The sequence below is a fragment of the Caretta caretta genome, chromosome 5, assembly GCF_965140235.1.
Source record: "Caretta caretta isolate rCarCar2 chromosome 5, rCarCar1.hap1, whole genome shotgun sequence".
Taxonomy (NCBI): domain Eukaryota; kingdom Metazoa; phylum Chordata; order Testudines; family Cheloniidae; genus Caretta; species Caretta caretta.
This window is the reverse complement of record NC_134210.1, coordinates 31730659-31747325: the sequence shown is the minus strand read 5'-3', so window position 1 is coordinate 31747325 and position 16667 is coordinate 31730659.

Here is a 16667-nt window from a genome sequence, read left to right as displayed (position 1 = left end):
CATCTGTCTTGAATGGTTTAGACACAACAAATCCTGCATCTTAGCAGGGGTTAGATTAGCTGACCCTTGTAGTTCCTTCTAACCCTATGATTTAATGATTCTGTGATTCTCTGAGCCAGTTCCTCAACTGGTGTGAATCAGGGTAGCTTCACTGACTCAAAGGAAACTATACCAGTTCACAATCTGAGTCTCTTAAATGCAAAGGGAATGTGAAATCTCCTATTCTGATATTTGTAGCAGTTAATACCCACTCCACATTCATATTGTGCAGGTGTAAATAACCAGCCAGCATGAAAGGCAGTGGGGAATTGGGCCCCTAACTCTGCATTTCTAAAGCTACAACAGGTTAACTAAAGGTGAGAGGTTGCACTGATATAGTTAAACCAATGCAACTTTGTGTGTGGAAACTCTTATGAGTTAAATCTACCTTACAGCAGGTTAGCCAACTTAAACCAATTTAAGTGTTGCACTGGTATAATTAAATCAGTGTAACATCAAACTTTCAGTTAAACCACTGCAGCTTTCTGTGCAGATTTAACACTGTCTATTTTTTTTAAGCTCTAATGTTTTTAAAAGGTAATACATAATATATGCAACCTTAACTTCACCTTGCTATTGTGTGTGTGAATTCAGTAGGTAAAGCCACAGATCTCTGGGCATTATTATAGCATTAGGTTACAATTATATCGAATTCGAAACCTTTTGACAAAAAACTGTAGGTTAACAGACACAAATTGATTACCAAAAAAGCAAAGTCTAACAGCAACTTCACCTGTATCTAACAGATCCCTTATTTTACAAAACCAATTTGCATTTATATTATACAACTGCTATTAGCTGTATCAGAGGGGTAGCCGTGTTAGTCTGTATCCACAAAAACTATGAGGAGTCCGGTGGAACCTTAAAGACTAACAGATTTATTTGGGCATAAGCTTTTGTGGGTAAAAACCCCACTTCTTCAGGCTCCTTGGTGTTTTTATTAGCTTTCTTCACTGCTCACTGTAAGAGAAGATGATATTAAGAGAATTGTTTTTTTTCCTTTTCTTTTAGGGTTGGAAGAGACCTCAGGAGGTCATCTAGTCCAACCCCCTGCTCAAAGCAGGACTGATCCCCAATTAAATCATCCCAGCCAGGGCTTTGTCAAGCCTGGCCTTAAAAACCTCTAAGGATGGAGATTCCACTACCTCCTAGGTAACCCATTCCAGTGCTTCACCACCCTCCTAGTGAAATACTGTTTCCTAATATCCAACCTAGACCTCCCAAACTGCAACTTGAGACCACTGCTCCTTGTTCTGTCATCTGCCACCACTGAGAACAGCCGAGCTCAAACGTCTTTGGAACCCCCCTTCAGGTAGTTGAAAGCTGCTATCAAATCCCCCCTCAATCTTCTCTTCCACAAACTAAACAAGCCCAGTTCCCTGAGCCTCTCCTCGTAAGTCATTATGTCAGTCTATTATTTAGCCATCTCAACATTTCTGGTTACATTTGCTGAGTTAGATTTGTGATGCAAGCTTTCCAATTTTCAGTTCTATTAAAGATCAGGCTAGTGCTATGGAAAACTAGAATGGTTCTACAGTAGATTATATTTATGACTAGAATTCTTGGTACATAGTAAATGCTGTTGCAAATGTGTATATATATAATACACACACACACACACAAAGCTGTCTGTATATACCATTTTTGAACACACTATAGAATTCCTTCATAACCTGACAAGCTTTCCAAGTCTATCACGTTTCAAGGATTTCAGATAGTAGCCTACAAATTCTCTAGCTTAGTGCCACCATTTCCCTTCTACTTTCTAAACCAAGGCTTTTATTTCATCTACTCCACACACTCCAACAATAAATCTAATATTGATTTCACAAAAGAAGCACCTGCTCCAGGATTCATGTGCTTGCCTCTGCTAACAGGGAGGTATTTCAACAGCATGACAGAGCACCCAGCTGCTTTTACCCAAGTTTCATGGATCCAGTCCTGCAAGGTGCTGAGTGGGACAACTACCGTTTAAATCAGTTGAAGTCAATGAGTAATCTGTTGTCTGAGCAAAGGTTGCAAGATTGTGTCCTTATTGACATGAGGAAATGACATCTACCTAAGGAATTTCTAAGGCACCCATCACCTTAGTATTCAGGTGCTAACAAAATCATAAGGAAGCATAAAGTTCTAAATTGTTTTCTTCTCTTCATTTCCTAAATATAACAAGATATGGATTGTCCATCTTTATATAAAAAATGTTCAACTTTTCTTCTTTTTAGTATTATGGATGTTGTTCCTGGAGAATGGCTTTACTGAAATGGCATATGACTTAAAGATGTGTGTTAACTTTAACACTGAACACAGATAAGCATGCTCTGTTCTCTTCTGCTATCAAGTTCCATAGCCTGGGACTTACCCCCAAGAATGCCCTGTACCTTATGTGTGATGTCTGAACCATAATTGCTCCAGCTGCGTGGTTTTATGGAGCACAGTTTTACTGGAGAGCCAAGGATGTTGAAGTGATTTGGTAGACAGGTTCCAAATTAGTAAATTTTCTAGATTAGGACTAGGATTAAAATACATTCTTCCCCCACATTTATCAACTGAAGAAATGTGCATATGCAATCAAAATATTTAATATGCCTCTGCATTGCTTTGTGAATTACTAATCACACTTGTCTAATATGGGGGCCCAACATGGCAAGGTGCTGAGAACTTGATGTGAAGGGCTACGTACTATCAATGCCCACTGAAGTAAATGGCTGTTCAGTTTACTTATCTATCTGTAGGATTGGGCCAATAGGTTGTAAGGTCCTAGGGATGTAGGCTGTATCTTGCTGTATATTTTGTACAAGGCTGTGGCTATTGATACCACTCAGTAAATAAAATAAAAACAGCAAAGGAGGCAGATGGTCTTTGTTTTAATTTTAACTTGTACTTGTTTACTGTCCAGCAGTGAAAACTCTATTAAAGTCACATTGGCCTGCCAAAGACAGGGAACAAGAGGGCAGATGTTCATTATGTAGTATTGTTGGAAATGTATTAAATTAATACTAGTCTGCAATTTCACCTACAGAAAGGTCACTATTAGTGTGACAAAGAAGAAAGAAGAGATTGGGACAGATGTTTCTATTTTTTCATTAGAATTATTTTAAACGCTCATCTAAAGATTCAATGAAATGCGGTTCAGCAGTGTACCAAAACAGAGAGCTAACAGATGCTTCTAATAATTTTTTTATAGTTGTTGCCTTCAACATAGGTCAAAAGTAAAAACACAAAAAGAAAAGAGAATGAGGACAAACCAGATGTCCATACATCTGAGGTCTCTTTCAACCCTAATCTTCTATGATTCTATCAGTCGCCTTTAGGCATTCCAGCTCTTCACTCCCATCCAGAGAAACAGGCCGACTATAGCGTGAGGTTACTGAAAGCCCATTTCACCATATATGAGGTTCTTACTAATCCCAAAGGATCAGGCACTTACCCCCCAGCTCAGTATGTATTTCAGATCTTATCCAAATACCTTGCTGTCAGTTAATCCTTAGTAAACTACCTCAAGATTTATTAATAAAAGAAAAGTTATAAATGGCTAATAGATCATATACATACAAATGATTGAAAAGTCTTTATATCACGTTTGTAGCAGTGATGGAATAGACTGCTGGTTTACAAAAGTCTCTGTGGTAACTTCCAAAAGATTGGAAGGTCCTCAGTCCATAGATCAAAGTACTCCTTTTAGTGGTAAATCCACAGTCCCATAGGCGTGGGAACTAGAGGTGCGAGGGGTGCTGCAGGACCCCTAGGTTTTAGGTGGAGCTTCACTCCCAGCCCTATACATGGGCTCCTGGGCACAAGACTTTGCTGCCAGCTTTATGCCCGCCCCCAGCTGTGGCCCCAGCCTTGGCCCCCTTACCTGTGTCCAAGTCCCCCCTCCCAGAGACACAGCCCTGCTCCCAGCCCCAGCTCTGGGGGCGGGGCACAGACAGAGGTAAGGGGCTGGCTTTTAGCACCCCCACTATTAAAAATGTTCCAGCACCACTGCAAAGTCAAGAGAATTTGGAGCAGGGAAGAGGGAAAATGGAGGTATCTCAGGTGTCTTTTATATCTTCTGCCATGTGCATAGAAATGTACTGTTCTAAACAAAGCCCATAGCCCCTTTGTATGGAAAGTTACTGGCCCCAGATGTAGTCCAGGATCACATGAGGATATCACACAGCCCTACCTGTTTTACTAAATCACAGGGGGTCGGGGTGGCCACTGGCTTCGGGCTGTTTGGGGCATGCACAGGAACGGGCTACTGTGTGGGATGACAGGTTTCAGAGTAACAGCCGTGTAAGTCTGTATTCGCAGATGTCAAGAATTCTAACATTCATAAACCAGTCGGAGAACACTTCAATCTCTCTGGTCACGCAATCACAGACATGAAGGTCGCTATCTTAAAACAAAAAAACTTCAAATCCAGACTCCAGCGAGAAACTGCTGAATTGGAATTCATTTGCAAATTGGATACTATTAATTTAGGCTTAAATAGAGACTGGGAGTGGCTAAGTCATTATGCAAGGTAGCCTGTTTCCTCTTGTTTTTTCCTACCCCCCCCCCCCCCAGATGTTCTGGTTTAACTTGGATTTAAACTTGGAGAGTGGTCAGTTTAGATGAGCTATTACCAGCAGGAGAGTGAGTTTGTGTGTGTATGGGGGTGGGGGGGATGTGAGAAAACCTGGATTTATGCAGGAAATAGCCCGACTTGATTATGTAAAGAGTTGTCACTTTGGATGGGCTAGCACCAGCAGGAGAGTGAATTTGTGTGGGGGGTGGAGGGTGAGAAAACCTGGATTTGTGCTGGAAATGGCCCACCTGATGATCACTTTAGATAAGCTATTACCAGCAGGACAGTGGGGTGGGAGGAGGTATTGTTTCATGATCTCTGTGTGTATATAAAGTCTGCTGCAGTTTCCAGGGTATACATCTGATGAAGTGAGCTGTAGCTCAGGAAAGCTCATGCTCAAATAAATTGGTTAGTCTCTAAGGTGCTACAAGTACTCCTTTTCTTTTTGTGTGGGATGAGATTCTTCAATGGCCCATTGTGAGAGTGGAGTGTCCTTAATGGGCCATCAACACATAGTTGGCTAGACCTGATATAAATCTATCTGGGAGGTGCCAGCCAGGAATGCAACGCATGTTAAAGACACAAGCACATAGCCAATATTCATAACTTCAGATACAAAGATGATACATGCATATAAACAGGATAATCACACTTAGCAATTCAAATCTTTTCTGTAGATACCTTACATGACATACTTTGTACAAGAGTTATGGAAATTGTGTAACTATGGTAATAACCATGATATAAATGGTCACCATTCTTACATACAGCATCACATTCCTCAGGGCTGTCGAGTAGGTTTTGTGGGGTAGAGGTGACTGTATGCATATTTACAAGGTTTCTGAAATCTCAAAGTTATGAAATCGTTTTAAATAAGAAATTATTAATCTAAGGTGTTTATTGTGAAAACTCCAAAACTAAAACTATGTATTTTCTCCTCTTTTGCATAAATGTCATCACTAGCATCATACACTCATGGTAGCCTTTTAAAACCACATAGTATTAATAACTAAGTTTAACTGACATCATGCCTGTCTACCAAAATATTCTTGGCATTTTACAGTAGAACAAATACAGGTTCAAGAATACAGAAATACAGATTTTAAAAGAAATTGGTTTAGGTCCTATTTTCATTTCTTTATAATGCATATAGAAAAACATGCTTGTTTTTAATTTTTAGAAAACATCCAAAAGGTTCCAATCTGGTCTTCCCAGTTTTGCTGGGAGTCTCAGACACATGGATTAGGAGCTCTCTCAGAGCCACTAATTGAAGGGGTAGTATGTTGCACATTTCACAATTAGGGAAAAATTAGGGAAAATTGGGCCCCCAAATTAGGGAAAATTTGGGGGCCCAATTATTACAACACTGCCTTAGATTCCCATGCTACTGGTTGGGCTTGGAGCCAGCCAGTGTAAATGGCGGGGGGACAGGGCACCCAGGCGATGTGCTGACTCAGCTCATCTGCCTCAAGGGAAGCCTTGACTGGCAGGGTTCCTGTGAACCTCACAGCTGGAGTTTAAAGCTATTCATTCTCCTGGTAGCAAGCCCAGCACCTGGATGGTGGTACCACTGCCTGTCCTGCCCTAGGATGAATACTTCCATTAACACAGCCCCCTTTATCCACAGAGGTGAATCATACCCATTCTGATTAAATCTTACAACACCCCAGGGTGTTCGCTATAAGTGCTGCTATCCCCATTTGACAGATGAGGAATTTCTGGCAAAGAGCTTTGGTAATTTACCCAAGGCCACAGAAGGAGATCAGTGTTAGATGCAGGATTAGTAAAACACAGGACTTCTTGGTTCCCTATCCCACATTCATACCACCACCACCCGTATTTCCTACAGGTGAAGAACGTCACAAAACATTCGCTGTCCTCAGTTACTCAGCACAGTCTGTCTTTGGCAGTGCAAAGAGCAGATGATCACCTCTTTCAAATGAAAAGCAAGGGGGACAGAAGGAAATGTTGGGCCCATGGGGGCATTATTTTTTTTTTTACAGTCCTTATTTCATGAGTGCCTGATGCTGTTCACCCCTCCCCGGGATGATACCCAGAAGATATAAAGACCCTGTCCCTAATCAGTGAATAGGACATGATGATAGTGATGACTCATCCTACCCCTGAAGGGGGTAGCACCTTTTCCTGCCTTCCACTTGACGTTCAGTTCCATTTTGCTTTGTTCCTAGAGGTAGACTGGGATTTTTACCTAATAGGAACTTCTTCATCTCCCTGCCCAGATCTAGATTATCAACCACAGAGATATTATTTCAGGCCTCTTTAAGTCTCTTTTTCAGCTGATATTTTCTGATGTTGCTGATGTTATCTGAATGGGCCTGGTTGCCTTAGATGGCATTTGAGCAAGTCATCATTACTGCATGCTTCCTCTATTGCCTATGTATCTGTGAACACCCTTCCCTGAGAAGAGGAAAGACCTAAGCAAATGCTTAAACCTTTACATGGCGGCTTTAGGGGGAAGGGCCAATACTGTGTTTTCAGGGATAAATCACCCAATACTTAGAACAGTGTTTGATAACTTTTTATTCCAGCATGGATCAGATCTACTTCCTCCGCAACGTGTCATTTGCTACTGAGATCACCATACTGCTGACAATCAGTAACACATATGGCAAATATGAAAAGCTAAAGTGTTTTGGAAGCAATGGGCCCAATCCTTCTCCCACTGCAATCAACTCCTATTGACTAGAACTGATAGAAAAAAATCCATCTAAACATTGTATGGATGGAAAAATGGCTTTTCTATGAAACAGAAACTTTGAGCCGTAAAAATGCCATTTCAATCAAATGTCCAAAAACTGAATACTTAAAAAATGGATCTGTTTGTTTGTTTTCATTCAGCTTGTTTCTTCCCGGCCTATTACAATATAAAAAGGAAAAAAAGATGCAATCTAGAGGAATTATGGGCCATAGAAAGGTGTGCCCCATGACAGAGAATTTCGCTTCCCCTCCCAGTACATTGTAAGATATTTTTAGGAAAACTGACACTAAAACTGACATTCTGTGACTCAAACTTAGCAGAATCATGCTACACATTCTGATTGGGCAGCAAAGTCCTTCCAACCACTCTGAATTGATCAAAGTGCGATTGAGATTAGGATGTCCATCATTTTTCTCAAACTTTGTCAAGCCCTACCTGGCAGAGCAGCTGATTTCATTATAATGCAATTTCAATTTCTGTGCCTTTTGGTTAATGACTTAATACAATTCCTTAGTTGCCACCAGAAATGGTAAACAAAGCTACATTGAGGGCAGCACTGATACCCAAAGAGCAATGACTGCTGGAGTCTAGCACTGACAGCCACGAAAGCTTTCTCCACAAAGAACAGGAGGGCCAAGAGTATGGCTGTGGCCGCTTTAAACCATCGAGCCCAGTTGAAGGAGCACGTACAGCATCTTTTAGAGGATGTCACTAGGACCTGTCTGACATATACTCCTCCACCACACACAGAGGCCTGAGTCAAGCACAATACCCTATATCCATAAAAATATTCTCACTGGTTTCAATGGGAGTTACACACCAAAATACATTTGAGGATCTGGGCCCAGGGCTTAAATTCAGCCAGAGCTGTCTGGAGCGGAGCTCTGGTAAATATTTTCAACCCCCATGGAGTTTTTATAGTGGGGAGGGGCCTCCAAAAATTACTCTATAAGAATTTAAGCCCAGAATTTAAGCCTACACTTCTGGGAGGGGCTGCTGGGGCAACACATCTTGTCAATCCCTTATCACAGCTGAGAAGAGCTATGATTTAGCTCACAAATCGTGTGTGTGAGCAGTGGTACCTGTTACATTTCAGCACCAGACAGCCATCTTAGGGGCCTGATATTCAGCTCCATATTAATGGGGTGGGAAACACCATTGGGATCAATATTTTGCCTGATTAAGAAGTTCATGATCATATCCTGTAACTCTATACAGTTTTAAAGGAGTTCATAATGGTATAGTAGTTAATGAAGATGGATGTTTGGCTGAGGGATGCTGTTTGGCAAGCTCTCAGCCATCTAGACCTCACTTCATTCCAATGGTAATGCTCGGGATCTGTTCCCATATTTACTAATGTGTGTTCTGCACTCCCTGATTGTAATAATTTTTAATAAGATGATAAATGACTGGCCATCTCAATAATGCTTGTCAAAAATGTCAGCTTGATCAGTACTAATGGCCCTGTATTTCATTAACTGAAATGAACAGCTTTGGAACTACAAATAATTAGATAAAAAATATGTTGCCGTGCCAAATCTTGTTTAGTATTTCTTCAAATGCAATCAACTTGTCTTTTAGAATGTTGTATATTTTGGAGACTACTGATCCCAAGATCTGCAGCCCAGTGAATCTTGAACATCTTCTAGAAGTATACCATGAAGACTAAATAAAATATAATTCCTACTGAAGTATAAAAATATAAATAAATACAGTACATTAATTTCATAATACACCTACACTGAGCTGATATAGGGCATGTTCCAACTTCCTTTAGAACCAATGGAATGGATCTTGTTAACGTTGATGAGCATTGGACTGGACACTTAGATCCAGACCCTCAAAGATACCTAGATACCTAATTCCCACCTAAATACCTTTGAGAATCTGGGCTTTAGTTACTTCAGGACCCAGTTCAAAATTACCCTCCTTTAAAAAAACAAAACAAAACGAGGACTTGCTCCAGACTTCATCACAGACCTTACTCTAGTTTCTTCCTGTTCTTATTGTATAGTACTATTCTCCTCTTTGTCCCTTCACAAAGCCTCACTATTGCTGGTATGAGAGCCATCTCCTCTGCAGCCCATGAAATACCCTGGTGCCACCATAACCATGGCTAACTTTGTCCTTCTGCCTGACAGAGTGGGCCAGATAGAGGCTATGAAGTTGTTAACCTTTCCGAGTGTTGAATGCTGAGAACTAGATCATGATTTTAGCTATTTAAATTATATGAATTTTGTAAATGTATCTCTGTTCATTAATATTAATAATTAACATATATATAATGGTCCCCAGTTGGTGTAAATTGGCATAGCTCCATTGAAGTGAATGGCATCATGGCATTTTGAACCAGCTGAGGATCTGGACCAAGATATTTATACCTAGAAGCAGATAGCTATAGAGTAAGAGAAGTGTTTACCTGACAGCTTGAGCTATCTTCTTAACTACACTATAAAACTGACTTCATGTAGGACCCTAAGAATCGTAATGGCTAAATATTCACAAGTTCATCATAAACATGCTCATGCTTTGTAAGAGTACACCCACAGTGAAGTATTTGCATGTCAAGCTCGAGTGCATTAAAAAATGCCATGTACATTATAAAATAATGGAAAGAATTCAAATGCTGGCTGTGATGGGGTATACAAACCCCACACTGGGCAGTCAGGGGTTAAGGAACTGCCCTGGGCTCAGCCAGCCTTGCCCCTCCACACCTCTAGGAAATGGTCCAATTGGAGGAGGAATTAAAAGGCAGGGGAGCAGCTCATTTGGTGGCAGACTAGGGAAGAGAGCAGACTCCAGCAGAGGAGAGCTGATGGAAAGGCAGAATCTCTCCTCATGACAACTACCCAAAGGTCCCTACCCAAGGGAAGGGAGGACCTGCTGTAGAGAACGCTTGAGAAGGAAGCAGTCCTCCCCTCCCTCTCATATGGATGCCGAGTTCTGTTAATTCCCCTTTACTTTGTGTGGACTACCCTAGCGAGGGAAAGCCCTAGGACTGATTTGGCCCAGAAGGCTGAGCTACACCTCAGAAGGAGGCAGTTTCCACCCAAGAGAGGAAGAGAGCTACCACGCTACCTGCAGAAGGTACCTTGTGGTGGGCAGACACCCTTCACACCACCTAGACCTAGATGGCAATTTTGGGAGAATCATGTGGGAGGAGTGTGGGGTGATAGAGCCCTCAAAGGACCCTGGATCAGACCCCGGTGGAGTGGGAGGTCCCAGGCTCCCCTACCAACAACCCCCCTGCAAGTCGTGGGCCTAAGCTGTGGCCATGAGGCGATGCTACCCTACCAACCAACCCTTGAGGTCTGTCACATGGCACATAAATGGAAAGAAAAGAGAGAATCCCCAGCACCTATCAAAAATAACTGTATGCTCAAAAGCTATGAGAAGGAAGGCAGAGACAAATAACAGGATAATATGCTTTCTATACTCACTCGGGAATTTTTAACTCAACTAGCTGAACCCCTGAGTGCTAGAGGTTTCTAAAATTAGGAGCTTACGCATAAAATAATCTACTTTAAAATTAATATTAAAAATGACAGCAAATTGGTAAAATGTACTTATGCAGCACAGAGCCTGCCTAGCAGACAACTCTTGCCATGTCTTCAGAAGCTTATTATTGTTTATGAAAGGTCAGTGCCTCTGGATGATCAAAAGTTTTGGACTGTCCAAAAAAGACTGTTTTAATTCTTGATGGATCTTGAAGACCCATGTCGGGCCTTTAGTCTCTGTTAAGCAGTATGAAGCACATGGAAATGTTTCCTTCTTGCTGCATTTTCCAGTGTAATCGGGGTCAAAAAGCAGTTGTCATGGACTACAGTCTTTGTGGGAAATAAGGGAACCCAGCTCTTAGTGTCTGCACCAGCTGCTGGAAGCTAGGTACTTTAAAAAGCAATGGTTAAGTCTTATGGTGAATGGAGTTTGAATTTAGTAGACCCTTTCAGTTTCAAAATCCAATTTAAAGTCAGCAAGCAAAATGAACCATACAATGCTATCTCCTCAGTCCCTAGGATGCCAATCACTCAGACCATTATCCTATTCCTATTGTATTTTTACTATAGTCAGCACTGTAATATTTGATTGCCTTCCAAATTCTAAATTATACATACAAGGATATCATTCTATTCCACTAAACCCATATGTAACAGATACTACATTATTATTTGGCTAGAAAAGGTGTTAGGATCAAAGTATAAATCCTGGTAAGTATACTACTGAGATCTGCATCATACAAATATCATACAAATATTCCTGAACATTAGATTTAACCATATATTATTATGATACTTCACACAAAGCGTTTAAATATTTTAATAACATACAGGATATTTTTAGGGTGAATATTGAAAATGTAGTGATCCCTTGAGAGAAGGAAAAAAATGTGGATCCCTTTAATTGAAAACACAATCCTAGGAGGTCTTGAACTTCTCTAAACCTTTGAAATCTAAAGGTCGGTTTGTTCTTGAAGATCACATCTTCTCTGTATAGTTCAAACAGTTCCATGTCTTTACTTTGTTTACAGGGCCATCATTAGAATTTATGGGGCCTATACAGTATTATTAAACTGGTGCCCCTATGCCTGATGGCAGCCTGGGCTCACATGTGTATTTTAGATAAGGCTGGTCTTTTGAAGGATTTATTTAAAAAACTATATGTCTGAAGATCCAAGCATTTAAGGCTAAAGATGAATACTCAGATTGTACATCTAAAAATCTATGCAAGGATTTTTTAGAGATGTGCTCTCTCCCAGCGCTGGTGCCACGACTACACAGGTAGTGAAGACCCAGGGGTGCCCCAAATTTTCAGGTGCCCTACGCAGTCGCGTATGCCGAGTAGCCTAAGAACAGCCCTGTGTGTTTGCCTGCAATCTCTTTGATTATGTTCATGATCTATACCAATATAGTTTGTCTCTCTGTCTGGAAAGTAAATGAAATAACTAGAGTGTAGAATACCTTAAATTTATATTGTAACTGCACAAGAAAAGTTTTAATAGCTTCTTTATCAAAACTACATTTTTCCAGGTAACAGATAGATAGATAGATAGATAGATCACTGTGCAGTAAATTATTTTTGCCATCTGGGAAAAATTGAGATTTTGAAAAATTTTCCCATCCAAAATTAAGTCAAAAAATTAAAATCTCAAATTTTGGTGTGGTTAAATCAAAATGTTTTGTTTTGACATTTTCAAAAGGTTTGTTTAAATTTTGACTTTATTTTGTTTTACTATCATCACCTTGATTAGAAAAACAAAAAGTTGGTTGCAAACTGAAAATGGAATATTTCATTTAGAAAATGTAAAAATGGGATGTTTCAACAATTGTGAAGCTTTTCCAAAACTTTTTCAAATTGTCCCAAAAAACTAAAAACAAAAAAACTGTCCCATGAACAGTTTCACTTCCAACAAATTGCCATTTTTGGATTAAAAGAATGTTTTGTCAAAAAATTCCTGACTAGTCCTACTTATAAAATCTTCCACAGCCCCACTCAAACTCATTGGCAATAGCCTTTTCATGTCACCTTCTGTTTCAGGAAAGCATCTTTCTTCATAGCCTAGTAGCTTTTTACTTTTAGAATCAAACTAGCAACATTCTGGGGCAGATCCTCAGCTATGTTAAATTATCATAATTCCATTGGCTTCAAAAAAGCTATGCTGATTTATACCAGCTGAGGAACTGTCCCTCGTGGTTTATGTCAATTGCAACAACTACTAGCTCTGAAGTTAAGGCACTTGCAACTCCTGTATTTCTCTCCCCTTGTTATGTTTGAATGCTTTGCCCATTTTTTCCTTTTCTTGGCCAAGGCCACCTTATTGTAAATCGTAACATCACATCACCATAAGTTTAAAAAGTTATAGTTTTGCCATATATGCTAGAGGTAAAACTTTAAATGAAGCAGAAATATGTCTAAAATAATATTTCATTTGATAGGAAGCTCAGCTGTAAATCTAACCTAATTAGGCTTTCTCTCTCAGGTCCAATTCAAAAATAATTATCTAAAAGGAAAGTAGAGTAGTCAGTAATGAGAGCATGAAAGTTCAGATTTCCACATCAAAGTCTTATCAGTTAGGATGTTTTACCTGGTGTATATTTTACAATCTGAGATATGTGATATCTTCCTGGCTAGCACAATGTAGCATGAGCCAGATTCTGCTCTCTCTTACTCTCACTGCGTGGTGACTTACTCATGAGTATTCTTGTTGAACTCAGTGCAACTACTTACAGAATAAGTGAGTGCGGCTATTCACTGCACCACCATGTCCCATTGATCAAGAACTGGGGCTCAAATCTATGCTTATTGGTTATAAAATAAAAAGGAGTAAGAGGCACTGGCTTGTAAACTGGTTCCTAAATCTAGATCTGCGGAAAAAGTGTCAAAGACTTAGTATAATGAACTATGCAGCTGAAACAGCAGTAGATTCACCATACATGATGAATCATAACTTGTCAAGGCTTGGCCCGGGTATCTGGGTCTAGTTCGCTCCCAGGGAGGGTTTTCTGATCAAATATGTTCACTTATTAGTACATTTCAAACAACGAGTCACTGGAGAATTCTGAGGTATCAGCAACTTCAGCAAAAACTCCAACCGCACGCTGCTGGGAAAGATGGATTAGTGACACTGATGATATTGAGAAGCTGACATTGTAAAGATTATTTTACAGTAAAAAATGACTCTAAGGGGACTAGGTCAGATAGAGGGTGAACATATCCAGACCATTAAACTATCATCAATTTTAATCTTTGTTGCCTGCTTGTAGGCAATGGGTGAAAATAGGCATTGACACTAGCTAGCATTTGTGGATTTAATAACTTGTTAAACTGTTTGATTTTTTTTAGTGTAACAGTGACCTTTACTGCAACAAAGTTACTGAAGGTAATAAAAACAAACAGTTTCTGGACCACTTGAGCTGCATCCAAAATTGCAATTCCAGTTGTATTGTTTTTTTAGTGGTGTCCTCAGATATGTGAGTGGGTCACTGTGAAGCCGCTCTGTAGGGACTACCTGAGGACAAAGTGTGAAATAGCTTAGGTGAGCACTTATGACGTTCACAGCATGCACACAGAATGTACACAGGAACAGAACATCCATCTCCTCTCTTCACCCTTCCACAGAACCCTGCATCCAGCCCCCCAATTACTGTTTTTGGTAGAATCACACCAGTTCCACTCCTTGCCACCGAGGAGGAGCTTGTGTTTGCCCCTGAATTCCATGTGCAGAACAATAAACACCAGTACAAGAGGAATCATTGCAAGAGGCATTTCCCTGTCTTTCATCTCCATTGTATTATGTTCATGGCATACCAACAGAGAAATTTGATAAAAAATTAAATATTCTTCCTAGAAAATTGCTATGTAATGCTACTTTATTTCTTAGAATTCATATGATAACATACAAGAACCCAAAAGCAGAGAGAGACAAAGCAGGCTGCTCCCTAAAATCAGAGTGGCAGAACTCACCCACCTTATTATAGGCTGACTTTCTGCAGAACTGACTCTAATCATATGCTTCCTCTCAGAGTTCCTTAGCCTGCAAGCAGGATGAGTAAAACCCGTCAAAATGTAAAGTGATAGTCTACTATTTTAACACAAGTTTTCAATACACCACACTTTTCTCTGTATCCTCCCTTCAGCACAAACATAGACATAAACACATGCACAGGTATACACATTGATAAATGCTATTTCACTCAGATGTAACCTCCCCTACCCAATTACAAATCTGATAAGTGTCACAATGTTTTGCATAGCTCTAATGACTACTAACATCTACAAAGGTGATGGGGCCCAGACCATTGCTTTGATTGCACAAAGATGCAGGGGGAAATTCTAAAACTGGTTATTGTAAAATCCAGCCTAACTCTATTAATTCTAGTGGGGTTACTCCAGATTTGCACCACCACATCTGTTGACAACAGAATTTGGCCCTGAATGTAATGAATAGGCATGCTAGCTGACGGTAAGTAGATACGCCCTAGCACAATAAGCAAAACATCTGAAGTTGTCCATAGGAGATGCATAAAATCAATTCAGCCATACAAGAGAAAGAAAAGCCAGCTTCTTTGGCTTCAGAGGGAATTTGTAGTCATTGTGGAAAGCAGCTTTAAATACAAAAGAAAGCAATCCTGCATGTCTTGACAGGAATTTTCTGAACCTTCTCAGTTGAAATCAGTAGCTGCTCCATTATTATGTCTTTCGCTCTCTATTTTGCAGTTTAAATCAATGTTCTTCAGGGGTGGCAGTGGGCATTCAGGTTTTAATCTATCACAATTGAGCTGTAAATAAAATGTAGCTCAAATCTAAACAAGAAAGACAAAACTGTGATGAGAGTGGGCGTCTTATGGAGTACTAGGTAGAAACATTGTCCTAACAAATAACCCACAACATTAATCAGCTTGAACCATGCTAAAATGTCTTTAGAAATGAAGCCAGTTAGAGAGAAATATGGCCAGTGTGGCTGCATAGGTTGCCCTTCCTTAACCTTGGCAATCCCCGTTGGAGCTGGGAGCAGGAAAAATTATGTAAACTCTTCTTAGGAAGAAGATGGAAAAGGTGAGAACAAACTGAACCTCATGGGGACCTAGTGAATGGCAGGAGGGGTGATGAGAGAAGCAGAATTAAAGAAACTTTTTGAGAGATCTGTCTCAGGTCTGAATGAAGTTGGCCCAATTTATTGCTTGGGATTGAAACCGTACAAGACCTGAGCCCAGATCATAAAAAGAAACTCAGGGAACGTAAATTCATGTGTATGAAAATCACAGAAATGACCTGCACAAACCTCAGTGAAAAAAAATCGCTGTTTGGCACAGCTGCAGTGCAGACTTGCCTATGCTTTATTACTATCTATAAACAAACTTGCCTTGGTCAAGTAGGGAAAGACATGACTCACTGCTTATGAGATTGATGGAATTGAAACTGTTCTTAATAAAATCAACACAGCTAAGCAGTATGGTGTCTGTTCAGTGGATCATCTGAAGAATCCTTACTGCTGCAATGGCATGTTACACTCAGATGGAAGCTTTTCCTCAGGGTTAAGTCCACAAAGCTGAGTCATGCCTGAGCAGGGGAAAAATGGGGCCTAATGAGACCACTGTGTGCACTACCTACATTGCTAAGAGTCTCCGTAACTGAAATAGCAGCCTCCAGAAGGCTGCTACTGTCTGTCCTCCATAGGTGAGAAGGAAACAGGCCAACCACTACAGCTGAGCTGGCACTAAAGGGAAATAAGCTGCAGCAGGAAAAGCTTTGGAGCAAGGAGGAATCAGAGACCAGACTTGTGACTCTGAGCATTACAATTTGGTCCCTGTCCTTTCCCTGTGGTAGCACAACTAAATGCTGCTGGATTGCAGAATGCTGATC